This window comes from Glycine max, chromosome 5 (assembly GCF_000004515.6).
Source record: "Glycine max cultivar Williams 82 chromosome 5, Glycine_max_v4.0, whole genome shotgun sequence".
NCBI lineage: Eukaryota > Viridiplantae > Streptophyta > Magnoliopsida > Fabales > Fabaceae > Glycine > Glycine max.
Window position 1 is genome coordinate 914,452 of NC_038241.2, and position 15,578 is coordinate 930,029.

Genomic DNA, 15,578 nt, shown 5'->3' on the forward strand with positions numbered 1-15,578 from the left:
GCTATCACGCTAGTCTATTCAAACGTACACATGTCTCAACTTGGAATGCAAATTGACAATTTTTGACTAGATGGCGAGAACCTATTGTTGCCTGCATAAGGAATAATTAAGGAATATTCCTCAAACCACTGCGTGTGAGGAAGCTGATTAGTGATTTCCTTTCTTTCTAAATGGCACGTGCAACCTTATCTTTGAACCCCAACCCAAACCATTTTGTCTTCAGTTGAAACTTGAAAACACTGCCAATATTGTCTTCAACACGTAACCATCCCATATATGACTATGGTTGCATCATTGCATGATGCCAATCTCGTGTCAGGAAATTGGAACACATCAAACTCCCCAGTCCTTAGACTTTCATTTGTATGTTAGGCCCCTATGTTAATAATCTTCTTTAATTCGAGAGCAGGAAGAACTCTCCAATGAACAAAGATAAAATTCAGATATTTCATTCATTCCCCTAATAGGTAAGGATGAGTATATTTATATAGTCCTAAATGATATTAATCAATGGATAATAATTATTCAATTGTCAATATCATATTATTCTTAAACAAGTAAATAAAATTATAGTTATAAAATACATATTTAACTCCATCCTATATAGTTATTGGACCATTTAATTTTGTCCCTAGAACCCATCCTATCATCTTATTTGTGTTCATATCTGATATTTCCATTTAATCAAAATAGGCCATCATGTTCTTATGCAAAAGCTTGCGTCTCCCTCTCCCATGAAGCTCTAGCTATTTTCTAAAACTAAAAGCTAGCTAGCTACCCTTGTTAGGACCACTGTGTTGCTGGACTAGGTTCCAAACTAATTACGCACACTTTTTCCATTTTTAATATTAATAATAATTGTGCTCAACGGGTTATTGCTATTGGCAGTAGCATAGTGTCTTTGGATACCTTCAAAATTATAGTAGTTATCCTGAAACCCCGTAAATTATAACAACTGTGTGTTATTTCACATTCACTTGGGGAATTGAAATTGACTTTCGTTCACCTAAACACGTACACTAATCTTGATGAAAGTTGATATCGCTATTACTTCCAAAGAGGCTTTTCTTTGCAGTAGTAAAATTCCCACAAGTCGCAACCACACATGATGTTGCGGGAACATGTCTCAGCCTCCACAACCATAAGATACGTAGTTAATTATTTTTTTCATTTTAGAAAAAGTCAATAATATGCAACATAAAATAAATCAGGACCATGAAGTTCCAAACTATGTAATATTAATCCTTCCATACCCTATTTAGGACGAAATATTTTGGGCTAACTAGACAGACAATCGGTTTCGGTTGAAATGTTTTCTCTTCTATTCTATTAACTTTAAAAATAAAAATAAAAAACGAAGTTAAATGCACACACCAAAGCATATAATTTACGATGCCGCCATTTTGCAACAATTGAGTAGATAATTTGATTTGTTTTTTCTACTAGTAATTTTTTAAGATTCTCTTGCATAGTTTAAACAACAATTGGAAATTTGATTGTAACTAATGAAAACTGCTGAATAAAATTAAATTGGCGGTTTTATCTTTAATTTTCGTAGAATTGTTTCACATCTTCAAATTTCAACTCTGTTTGTGGAAAGTTACAAATCTTATTCTTAAATATACAGTTTTACTGCTGAAAACTACTGTAAATAAAAATATCTATTCAACGCCGCCGTTCATGCTTTTGGACTGTTAGCCCATTGAATAATGAGACTTCTTTTGTTTTTCTTAGTCCAATTTTCAACCCAACGTAAGGCCTCATTCAATTGCAAAGTTTTAAATTCAACCCAAGCCTTTTACGTCTTTTAGGCAAGGCGTACCACGGGACCAGCTTTAATTTGTGCTTTGCCTTTCATCCTCCTTTTCTTAAAGAAAATAATTTCATTTTTCTTTAGAATATTTTTAGCCTTAATTAGTATAAATCATTATAGCATTTTATTTTAATTTTTAACAAAAGTCCAAATACATACATAAGCATGGACGAATTGAGGAGTGTATCAAAGGTGTACTGCATGGGGCTTGTGGGTAGTTGGCACCAACCAACCGACTACCACTCCCAACACAATATCTTAGTGGACATGTTTGGTTCCCTCTATCAAATAAGAGCATCTCCAATCTAGTAGTATTTTATTTTTTTTTAAGGTAGAATTCTATTTTTTGCCTTTAAAGGGTTATAATTGTGTAATTTTAATATTTTTATTTTCAATAACATCAATTATGTCTATTTTTTTTCATTGATAATTAGGTTTCTGGGTCAATGTGTCGCCAATTTTCTAATGAATTTTACTTATGTGATTATTAAAGTTATATATGTATATATGTTACATTTATTCAGTTGGTGTATGTTTTAAGATAATGTTTTGTGAGAGGCAAAAATTTATATCTTTGTTTTTAATGTCCGTTTGAAGGGTCCTAAATACAAAAACAAACACACACTAACATGATAATCATATGTTGAAGTAGCGATTGTCATGATATAGTAGTGACGTATTGCTTCAAATAGAGTTTAAAAATTGAGAAAATAATGTGGTTTATTAGAAATGAGTTGATATTGGCATAGTTGTCTAATGTGAATACTAATATGGCACTCACAAACTGACATAACAACACTAATGTAAACTACTAATGTAGTGCTGCAAAATAGAATTGATTTTTTTTTTTTTATAAAAAAAAACATGTTTAAAGTCAAATTTGAACTCCTTATCCTACATGCTTTAACATTATGAGTAAGAATAACTATTACACTTTGTTTTATTTTTTAAAGGCAAAGTTGTATTATATATATGATTGTAGCAAAAGTTACATGCACAAGGTGTACATATACAAAAGATCTAACAATCTAAGTTAGATGTATTTCAAAAAGTCAATAAAAAAACCTCAATTTTCCTTCTCCCAGCACAAAAGTCTACTTATATCAGAAGGTTTTCACATACAAGAAGTCATGCACACAACTAGTACAGTTTGTTATTTCACTTGTTTGGTATATGTATGAATAATGTATTATATATAACATAAATGTGTGAGAGATCGATACACATATATTTATTACGGCTAAATAAATAATAAAATATTATAAAATTAAAAAAATGATAACTTATACAATTTTCATATTACTTATCTTAATTATAACTTAATTGCTCTGTATTAAATATTTTTTTCTTTTATAAAATTGCGTGGTTTTAATTTTTTTGCGATACTTTAGTAAGTGAACTAACATATTGTTATTAGTGTAATAATTTTTATTGAAATACAAAAAAAGGTTATTATAATTTTTAAGATATTATTAAAAAAGGATATTTCAATTTTAATTACACTATTGAAATACAAATCAAATTTTAAGATATTATTAAAATATTTTTATTTTACAAATTGATTTTAATTATTTGAAAAATTAAAAATCAATATATTATTAAAAGGTTATTTTAATTTTTAGTGAAATATTAAAAAAAATATTACATCAATAATACGTAGGAATATTTTATTTCACTGACTAATGTACAAATTTTTTTTATAAAGAAACCATTATTTAATATAGAATGACTAAGTTATAATTAAGATATATAGTATTAGAATGTATAAATTATTATTTTTTTAGTTTCGCAACATTACATTTTAATTTAATAGTAGTAAATATATGTGATTTTTTTATCCTCACATTTAAGTATATATACATATCATATAGGTTAAGTTTCTTAGTTATTTTTATGCATGTTGTTAAAGCACGGGATAATGGATTCAAACCCCATTTTACTAGTGTGGGAAAAATATTTGTGTATATTTATTAGTTTAAGGGATAAAAAATATTTTTTTTCTAAAATTTTGAGTTTTATGTAAATGAAAAATAGGTGTTAAGAAAAGAATTATTCACTTAAATAAGTTTACTTAGGCAATTTAAATCAATTAAAGTATAATATTACTTCAAAAATACTAGGAGCTTAAGAAATAAATATTTTTTCATGCGAATAAAATAATCAATGGTTTATAAATAAGATTCACTTACATGCACCTAGACATATGACAACTTACCCAAAACAGATTTTATTTATAAATTAAAAATAAGGCTCTTACTGAATAGTAGTATAACATTATTAACACGAATTAGTGAGTGGAACGGAACAGTAACAGCCACTTAATGCAGGCAGATTTTCGTAAAGGGCCTTTCGAAACGGGTTTTAGTTATTTGTTCGTAATGGTAGTCATAGCTGAAATTGCATTTCACATGCAAAAATGAGACAATGGATCCCATTACTTTCGTGACTGAATCTTTGCCAAGGATGTCCCATTATAAATATATCTTTTCTTTTATAAAAAGTGTTCATTCACTCCCTATAAAGGGTAGAAGAATACGACCTATTATGCGACATACAATAACGATATATTTATACAAAACTTTTATCCTAAGCACACGCAATGAAGCCGTAAACAGTCAAGTAAAATCCAATCCACCAAATCATTTGATCTATGGACAGCATCGTTGTGATAACTAAAATAATTTTAGGATTTAGATTTTTAAAATTATCTTCAATTTAAGAAATTTTTAATTTTAAAATTTTAAAATATAATAATTAAGCACTAATTAATTTGAAAAAAATAATAAAAATATTAATTAATAACAAGATGATATAATTTGATTGGTTAAAAAACTAACAATAGCAAAATTCCTAAAAGTATTGGGAGTACCGTAGAAACTCTAGGAGTATTTTGTAAATATTCGGGGATTTTATTTCAATTTATAAAAATATTAAATGACATTTATAATTTATTTATTTATTCATAATAAATTTTGGATTTATTAAAATAAATAATTTTCATCTTAATTTAATGAATTTCATTGATGAATTTATAACATAAATTTTTGAATGATAATAATTTATTGAATAAATACTTAACTAAATATGCCTTAAATACGGAGAGAAAAAATGCCTTAAATATTATTGAAAAGGGTTGTGTTATGTTCAATTACAAATTATAAATTTATTGATTTTTATAAATTTATCTTAAAAATTATAAAATGATGATTTATAATTAAATAATAGTATAAAATTATTTGATATATTTTCAACATTTTCATGGAGTTTTCCTTGTAACTTTTGTTTATACGTGCATCAATCTAAACTTAAATCAAAACAAGAATCAACACAACCACTTTTCTTTCTTCTTTCCTTATTTTCCAATATTGAAATCCAATGGCAATTTATATGCAAATCATCTCAATAGTTGCATAGAAATTTGATCTCTTCCTAAAACAAGTAGATGGAGAAAGTCGTCTATTTACAATAGGAAATTATATCTGTATAATTTAAAATATATATTTAATAAGAAGAAAAGAAAAAAGATGACACCTAAAAATATATTTGTACAAAAATTTGTTTATATAAATTTATCAATGTGATAAAAAAAATAACAAATAAAATTATAAAATCTAATATTACATTTATAAAAAAATATATATCTCGCTACAATATATATGTTGATTCCTTTAAGTATAAATAGGATATATAGCAATAGTTTAAGTATAAATGGATTGTTTTGTATTTTTTTTAAATATATTAAAAATACAAATCATGTATAGCATTCGTTAAGATTTAAAATTCAGCATTTCTATGTTCTCCTTATCCTTTTAGATTTTGGCATTTACTCCAATTTCCCTTCATTTAGTTTTGGACACGTGATCTGAAGCAAGACTTTTCTTGCTCTAGAATATTATTAAAAGTGTGTGAGATTGTAACATTTCACATAATTAAAACGATACACGCAGAATTCTATATTACATATCAAGAAAATATCTTTCTTTGGAAGCATTTCAAAATATCTATTTCTTGGAAATAAATCCTTTCGTGTTGAATAATGCCGTGCAGATTCACGCACACACAAGTTGTATATGAACAGTAAATAAAAATGGGGCTTATGAATTTAGATTTGAATAGTATATATATAATAAAACATAAGTTTAACAAAATGAATTGATCATTTATTTAGTTGAAATTAAATGATTTTGTAAATGACTCAAATAATTTATATTTGAACATAAGAATAGCTGAGACTCAGTGTACATGGCATGTTTGGATCTACTGCTAAGTAGGTGAGGAACAAGTGGGTCAATGGAGCTTGAGAATTAGGCATGTGTTTTCGTAACACAAGGCGCATCTCATGCCTTTATGATTGATTAACCCTTCACATCATTTTCTTTCTTAAGAGTCGCCATTATTTTGCTTCCGCTTGTAGGTTTTACCTAATGGCCGCAGTACTTCTTGTGTCTGATTTATATAATAATTTTAATTTTTTTCTTCACTACTTTCACCAATTTTAACCAAATTTTGATAGAGTCAATCTTAATTTTAATTAAATTTTTTTATATTTTGATTGTTTTTAAAATCATGATAAAATTATTTATAATGTATAAAAACCATGATAATATTCAAATAAATAAGAACAATTTCAACATTTACCAAAATCAATTTTATAATAATTAATTATATAAAATTAATTTCATTTGAAATTAATTTTTTCTTACTGTCAATTCAGACTCACACTAATTATGTTCAAACATAATCGATTATGAAAATAAAGTAAAAAATTATCTGTGTGGTGAGTATAAAACGAGCAGAGGTGATACATTTTTTTTTCTTTTCTATTTACCTTCTCTTTCATTCATTTTTCTCTATCTCATGCGTAACAAACAGAACATTAAAAATTACTTATGATGTTTTTCCTGTACCTAATGACTGCACTATGGTAGCTAATTTCTATAGGCTTTTGTTTTTCTCCTCCTAATTACAGTCCAAGATTGGCAAAAAAGTGCCTAGTCCAGTTCACATGCAGTTTTCATGTTAAAGTAATCATTAGTGCATCTCACATGGTCTTGTTAGTTAACTCTCTGAATTTGTTAAATACGGTTTGTCCAAATAATTCCTTCAATAATGCTAGTTTTGCTGCCAATGCGCAGTTAGTTTTGAACTTTTGTTTCCTGGTTTAAATTCAAGATTCGCTGGACAAGTTATATATATATATATATATATAAGCTCATTAACAGAAAAGTTCTACATTGTATTAATTAATTATGCCCGCACAAAAAAAAAATTATGCTGATGTTATAGTAATTTAAAAGATCCTTTCATTTTAAAATATTTCAGTGGGATATTGTAAATTATATTTGACTTTAAAATATTAATTAATCATTTTATATAAATTTTACTCTTATTTTTTCATATCTTTACTAATATAAGTGAAAATGGAAATATTAATGAAAATATAATTTTATTTTTTAAAGTTAAATATTCGATAACTTGATCTATTAATATTATTATAAGAATTTAATTAAAATGTAGTCACAATATAAATATATTTTATAATATCATTCGAGCAGAGGTTATTATGTATAATAGAATTATTGATTTTGGTTTTTGTAATAATTACTTAATCAATAAAAAAATATTTACATTAACATTATATCAAATTAAGCTCTTTTTTATAGAAAAATCAGAAAGAGATGACACTCCAGTCTCCATAGTCTACAACAGAAAAAATTTCCAAACTGAAAAAGAAATTATAGAAATATTTGCATTTATTTCACCTTACACAGATGCAAGATGCTGTATTACTATAATGAATCAACAAACCCCTTAAATAAATTGTTTTAAAAACAGTCAAGTAATAAGTAAGCAAAACTTTATTTGATTCGTTACTTACTACTCACTTCTCTGTTAGGTCACCCCTCTAGGACTAGAATCCTGACTTGTACAGCAAAGGTGCATTTATCCCATGGGCAATAAAACGCAGGCATCATTCTCCCTTTGCATTGGGGTCCCTAATGTCATTTTCCTTCCACACGACTGAATATTCATCATTTTATACGTTATTATTATCTGGTTTCATATTCAGATTCCAACCCCACCTCAAGTGGTTCCAAGAAATTCTCAGCGACGGTCTTCGTTTTTTAGGAAATGGTTTCTCTCGATTTCTTTTATTTCATAAGCTTTTAAGATAATAATAAAAAAATTAAAATAATACACACTTCGTGAAAAATGACATTTATATTATCTCAAAAGTTTAATAATGAAAGAAACGGAGAGAGAAAAGAAAATAGAGAGAATCCAAATTCCGTTTTTTGGGGAGTAAAAATAGATATATAGTACCACTTTATTCCACAGAAAAGAAAGCCGAAAGAAAAAAGAACACGGCACAAACGAAAGAACGAGAAACAACCAGGATTTGTAATCTATTGTCATGGGAAGATTCATGAATTCTTTGGTAGCTATTCAAATTGGGAGCTTTGTCTTGTCTTAGTAGTAAAAAATTAAAAATAAAAAACCTTCATGAGCACAACTACTTTCAACGAAATGAGTCATTTAGACCTACAAGGAAAGATAACTCTTTTTAAACGCTTTCAATGTCCATGGACCCATGAAATCAAGTTGTGGCCCATAACTTGCAACTTTCCCTCCCCCTTCCTTTTTGCTCTAACTCATTTCTTTCATCGTGTTTGTTAAGTCTCATTTCATTTCATTCCATTCATTATCGGACTTTTGATCTTAAAAAAATCATTAGCGAACTTAACTTCATTAATTTGTAAAATCACGATTTAAACGTTGAGTTTTATCCACCCCTGGTAATCATAAATCATTACAAGCATTTGTGCTGTCATCATTTTATGTAGTGCCGGCACAACATTTGCTTCGATTTAAAACGATTTTTAAATGAATAAAAAGTTAATAAAATGTGGTCAATTTTGAGATATATGAGATCTATTAATTATTAAATAGAGAGAGAGAGAGAGCCAGCGAGGGGGAGGGGAGATTTTTCACATAAGGTCATTTTCGTTGTTACTGTTTCAGGTTAAATAATATTACTTAAACAAAATTTACTGTTAGAGATACTATGGCATTGCTTATAAAAATATTGTTTAACTAATTTCAGACCCAATTAAATAACTCATTTGGTGTTTACTATTGAAGAAAAAAATAATAAAAACTCTTAAGTTCTTGCAATAAAGAGAAAGTTTATTGTTTTTAGTCCATGCCTCACCACATGCAATACCACTTTAGATGATTTGCACCTTTAAGTTAGAATCACAAAACAAAAGAACATTAAGGATGAAAAAACTTATTATCTGAATTGTTTCGACTTTTTAGTTTTTAAAATAATTTTCAAATTTTAATAGATTTCGGATAAGGGATTGATTGCTGAGTAGCAGGAAATTAGCATGGAATTATTTTAGAAAATAGGTTTTAAAATAAAATAAAATAAAATAATTGAAAAGGAAACCCTTAATATCTCCTTTTCTTTTCTTTTTTTCTTTTTGTGTCACAACTCTAATAATAATGAAGAGGATTTAGAAAAGAGTAGAAAAAATAGTTTACAACCTACTTTTAAAATGTACAGATTAAATTGATATAAAGTTATACTTTACCTCTTATCTTCTCCATTACTATTTATAATAAGATTGCATCATGATATTTACTATAGTTTTAGTTTTAGCTCTCTTTGTCTTGAATTGCACCAAATGAGAAGAGTTTTCTTTTCCTCAGTCCTCCGATAAAAATCTCTCTCCTTGTCAAATGCATTATTTTACAGACTGTTTTTGATTAAATTTCAAAAAATTGCACTGTTTTAATAGAAGTACTATGGAAAATAACACGACAACAAACAGGGGCAAGCTAAGGCAAATGTTCAAATTCAGAGAAGTCATTATGTTGACATATGATCGTCAACGTCTTCATGAATAAACTTTCCGTGCACTACGTAGTGGTGGTTAAGGTAGAAAGAAGAAGGATTGGAGGGTTTAGTTTGAACTTTGACGTTTAAGCTTCATGGACCACTCTCACTTCCTCGACTGAGGGACCAATGATGATGTTGAAGTCCACCTTAGTTATACCCAACACCTTTAGTTCAAGATATCCTTTCCTTCTGTATGCATCCTTTTCCCTTTCACATGTGATGGTTGAAATATAGCATAATTGGTAGTGAACAATTTTAATCAAATATTGTTATTTTTGTTTTATCTCTCACTATCCTCTCCTTAATTTAAAGATGCATTTCACGTAATATTCTTGCAACTAGCTAAAAATATTTTTTTTTCTAAACTATCATTCTTTTGTTTTTATATATCACTTTCGATTATCTTCTTCTCTAAATTACATTTAATTTCAAAAATATTTTTTTAAAAAATAATATTATATTTTAATAAGAGATATTTATAAATAAATTATCAATAAATAAAATAGCCATATATCATAATTTAAATTATTTATTATAAATTTAAAATATAATTTATATATTTAAAGTTATTTATTTACTTTAAACATTTAATTATAAATAGTAATTGTAAAAAATTATTATAACAAATTTTAATTATATAAAAAAAAAATTATCATGTGCACAAATAAAAACACTAATTATTATCATGGGTAACACATAAAGGAGTGATACCAGACAAATATAGATCGTTCAAGATATCGATCAAGCTAAAGTTGATATTGTGTGGCAAACAAAGTGGAATCTGGATCTACGGAGATTTATCCGATTCCAATGTTTTTTTCTCTTTTAATTATGCATGTATACGGTGGATTTAGTTAAATCCGTGACTCAATCTTTTAACTGTGTTGATTTTTTAAGGAAAAAAAAATATTAAAATTCAATGCAAACCAATTTGATTATAAAGATTTGAATTGGATTGAGTTAAATATTTAAATTTATTTATTAATTTTAAAATTAAATATTTTTTATAAACTTAAATTTTTATTAAATGAAATATCAAATATATTACTTATAATTATTACGTTAGGTGTTATGTGTAGTCAAATATTAGGAAAAAAAATAAGAGAAAGAATTGCATTATTATCTTCATCGTTATTACATAAACTAATATATCATGTTAAATATAATTTAAAAATAAAATAAAATAAACAATCAGTACACCCACAGAGCACATAAAAATCTAAAAGCTGCAACTATTTTATTATAATTTTGTAATTTTAATATTTTCAAATAATCAAAATGAGAAGTACTAACGGAAAGTTCAACTAAATCTAAAATAATTTAAAATAAATTAAAAAATAGAGTTAATATTCTACCACCAGCCTTGTTGTAGTAGATTTGAAGCAAAAAATTTGAAGCATAGTAATTGACTTTTTTTTTAAAATTTATAAATATATTATATATGTTATATATAAATAATAATAATAATAATAATTTAATACAATTTAACGAGTAAAATTAATGGATTCATATATTAATATCCATGATTCAATTTAAAATTCAGCTGATTTTTATGAGTTAAGTAGAGTTTGATCCAAACATGAAAGAAATATTCAATCTAAAATTTTTAAATTAATTTGAGTCAATTTAAATTCATAATTGATCCATACAGATTAACACTTCTTTTTAATTACACTTTCTTGTTTATATTTCGTATGTTTTATTTTATCTACTTTTAATTGTTTATATTTGGTTTTCGTAATTTTAAGAATATTTTAACTTATTCCAAATATTATTTTATCTAGTTTTAGTCTCAACAAATTTTTTTTTTGTTAATTTTAGATCCAGGCATTTTACTAGTGATATTTTGTAGTCATTATCTTAAATCTAGTAATTTTAGTGCAAATATGATTAAAATGAAGAATACTCAATAATTAAGAAACTTAAGGTTAAATAATATATTTTAAATAAAGATTATTAGATATTTTTAGGTGTGTAATTTAATTACGTAACATATTTATTATTTTATATAAATAAGATAACTACATACAATTTACTGTTACAATTATTTTTAATTTAAATATAATATGAACAATAATTTTTATTTCCTTTAATATAATTCTTATTTTTCAGCTCACTAATTTAATTTTAACATTATACTTTTCTATTTTATATATATATATATATATATATATATATATACATATAATTTACTTAGATACTTATAATTAATTTCCTTTTAACATATTGCTTTTAATATTATTTTTACATTTTAATTCATTAGTTTTAATTGTATGTAATATAATTTAACTTTTTAACATATCACATGTAATGACTTTGTCTTTAAAGACTAATATTGCACTTTTATTATTAAAGTAGTAATAATTTTTAAAAATGAAAGTAAAATATTTTTAAAATTATTATTATTAATAATAAAAAATCACAGTATTTTCTTTGTATAAAATCACTAGTGATATATTAAAAAAGATTAATTAAAATAAAAAGGTCAAAATTAATAAATTGAAATATAAAATAATATCAAAAGTAATATGTTAAAAATAAATTATAAGTGTCTAAGTAAATTATATTTTTTTAAAAAGTACGGTGTTGAAAGTAAATTAGAGATTGGTAAAATAAGAACAATATTTAAAGCAATAAAAATAATTTTTTCGAATATAATAAAAATTTAAAAAATATACATCTAATTAACTTATTTATATAAAATATTAAGTGTATTACTTAATTGAATTTCACACTTAAAATAATCTAATTATATTAATTTAAATATTTTTATTACCTTAATTATCTTTGTTAATTAATAGCCATGTCAACATTAAACTAACTATAGAGTTAATGATAGTAAAACTTTAGGAAAGAAAGCACTTAAAAATGCCAACGAACCTAAAAGCATTACCAAATTTTGCAAGGACGTCATATTTGTAGGAGTTAAAATATATTTAAATCATATATTTATATCATAGTTATTATTAAAATAAATAAATTTTAATGAAAATTTTGCAATGACGTAGTAATATTTTTTATTAAATATTAAAAAATAATCTAAAACACTAATTAAAAATAAAAAGTGGTCTAATATTAACTATTAGAATTTTAAAAAAAAATTACTGATGTGCTTTTACGGATTCTTCAAGTTAAATATTGATGGAATAACTATAAAAAAAATTAAATTACTCTTTATGTGCTTTAATTTATTTTCAATGTTTAATTCTAACCTTTAAAATAATTTAATTAAATCTTTTTTGTCAATTAAGTATAAACGTTTTATGGGTGAACTGTATGAATGTATAATGTATTAATATTAGCAACATAAAATAAGTATGTGACATCATATTACACCATTAACGTTAATACTTAATTAATAAAAATAATCCAATTGAATTAAAAGACCTAATTAAACATTAAAAATAAATTAAAGTACCTAAAGAGTAATTAAAAAAATGATGGAGGTTTCTGTCCATTAAATAAAAAAAGGCTGGTCTAGAGGCTTAATCCGGGACATAAATGCGGAGACTTTTATGAATTATGGGCAGTGTCCATGTCCATGCTGATGACATTTTTAGTGCTGAATTAATTACCTTATACCATGGACTAATGCATGCTTAGACATTAAATATGCCACAACTTGGTTGTGAAATTGACTGTGAGAAGGTCAGCTTTTAAATTAAATAAATAATAATGTGCACGCTTCCTACCTACCCATCAACATACTCGATTTATTTCAACAATTATGTGTTTGCTTGATGGTAATTGGATCAGAAATAGGGGTGTGCAGGACCTTTAACAGAAACTAAACAACAACAAAATAAGGTATCTCAACTCCGAGGGTATTCATAAGCAACAATTGGGACAAAAACTTTGTTGGGTGCTCCAAAATCACTATGTCCTCCTTCTGGTCATGATCTCGATTAGCAAGCAAATCATCATATATATTGATTCGCTTCTCAAAAGGTATGACTAATCTTCACCTGGTCCAACTCACTCAACAACTTCCTAATGGCAACAATAATACTCCTACCAGTAGCACAACCTTGACTATCTCCTTTAAGCACAGCCACTACAGCTTGTAAGTCAACATTGATCTCAAGTAGTGCAATCCCTCTCTGTCGAGCTATGCTGACACCTTTAAACACTCCCCATAAGTCAGCCACAAATTCCTAGCAAAACCCACAATCCATCTCCCATGCTCATCTCTAATCAAACCACCACTACCAGCTCTTCCATTAATGCTTAGGGCCGAACCATCAGAATTCATATTGCACCATCCCGGCTCAGGAGGCTTCCATTTGATCATAATCTGCTTCTTGCTCACACATTGACTACTATCCATTTGAACTAAGATCTTTCTTTAACTTGTACACAGTAACATAATCTTATATTATCATTTAATACTTTCTCTGTTCACAATAACTATCGGATAAGAAAAAAAATTATTTTAAAATATTTATCATTATGGACTACAAAAATATAAAAAAATGAATTAATGATCCAAGGTTAATCTTATAAAATTATTATTCTTTTTTATTTATTTATTAGTTTTTCTAAGTGCATGTATATAATATATGACGATAATTATAATAAGATATATGAAATAATAAATTACATGTACGATGAAATTATTGACTTTTATATTAACTATTTTAAAAATTGTACATGTATATTTATGATGAGATAAAATTTTAAAATTATTTTATACTATTAATATATAACTTTTTATCTTTACAAATTCATTTTTTATATATAAAATATGAAACATTAGGCCGAATTAGAAGGACGCAAAATATAGTCCAAAGTTGTCTTTAAAATATAGGGAATCTAGTTTACAAACTGTCAAAAAGATGTATAATAGATTAAATTTGAGGCAGATTAAATTAAAGATGTATAATAGATATACACTTTCAAAGTAAAAGATTTTACATTATTAATCAATTAAAAATTAGTTTTAATATAATTTTTAGAATAATTATGATTAAAGTCGGTCAACTTTTCATACACATACACGAAATTTTATAATTAAATGATAATATAAAATTTTAACAAATTCATTAAAAATCACCAATTTTTATGACTTATTTTTCATCATTTAATGATTTTTTCTTTTTCTTTTAATAAATTTTTTATGAGTCTCACTTGTCTCCTTCTTTAAAAGTGAGACCTACTAAAATTATAAATTTTAACTAATTATAAAAAAAGAGTATGGGAGAATGTGGCTAACATTTCTTCCTTTCTCTGTTCAAACTACATTTAATTTTTACATTTTATCAATACTATTTTATTCGTTCAGTAAAATCACCGACTACTTTTTCTTATAATTTTGTGTCAAATTAATTATATTAAGATTTTAAAATAAAACATGTTAAAAATTAATTTTCAAATTTTCAAATAAAAAATAAAATACTACACTAATAGTATGTGGGTTATACAAGCACGTAGTAACTAAGTTTGCCTAGTATTCTATAAAAAAAAGTATGAAAAAAGAAAATACATTTAATGTGTTTAAAACAATCTTTTTAATTTAACAAGTATTTTAATATGTGCATTACATGAGATGAATATTTATTGTTACATAATTAAAAGTCATAATGATTAAATAAATATATATTTTTATATATAATTTATACTAATTAATTTTATTAAAGAATAAAGTACTTTTAATATGATTTGATAATATCCTCAACATAATTTTTAATAAAAATATTTATCAATTACTTGATTTTCGCTTACTTTCGTGAAAGAAAAAACAATACGCTGACTTTTTAGCAAGAACACTCTATTCAGATTGTTATGAAAAGTAACTGGCATTCATTACCGATGAGGCGTGGGAAGCAAAACCTCAGTGCCACACAACAAAAGAAAAAATTA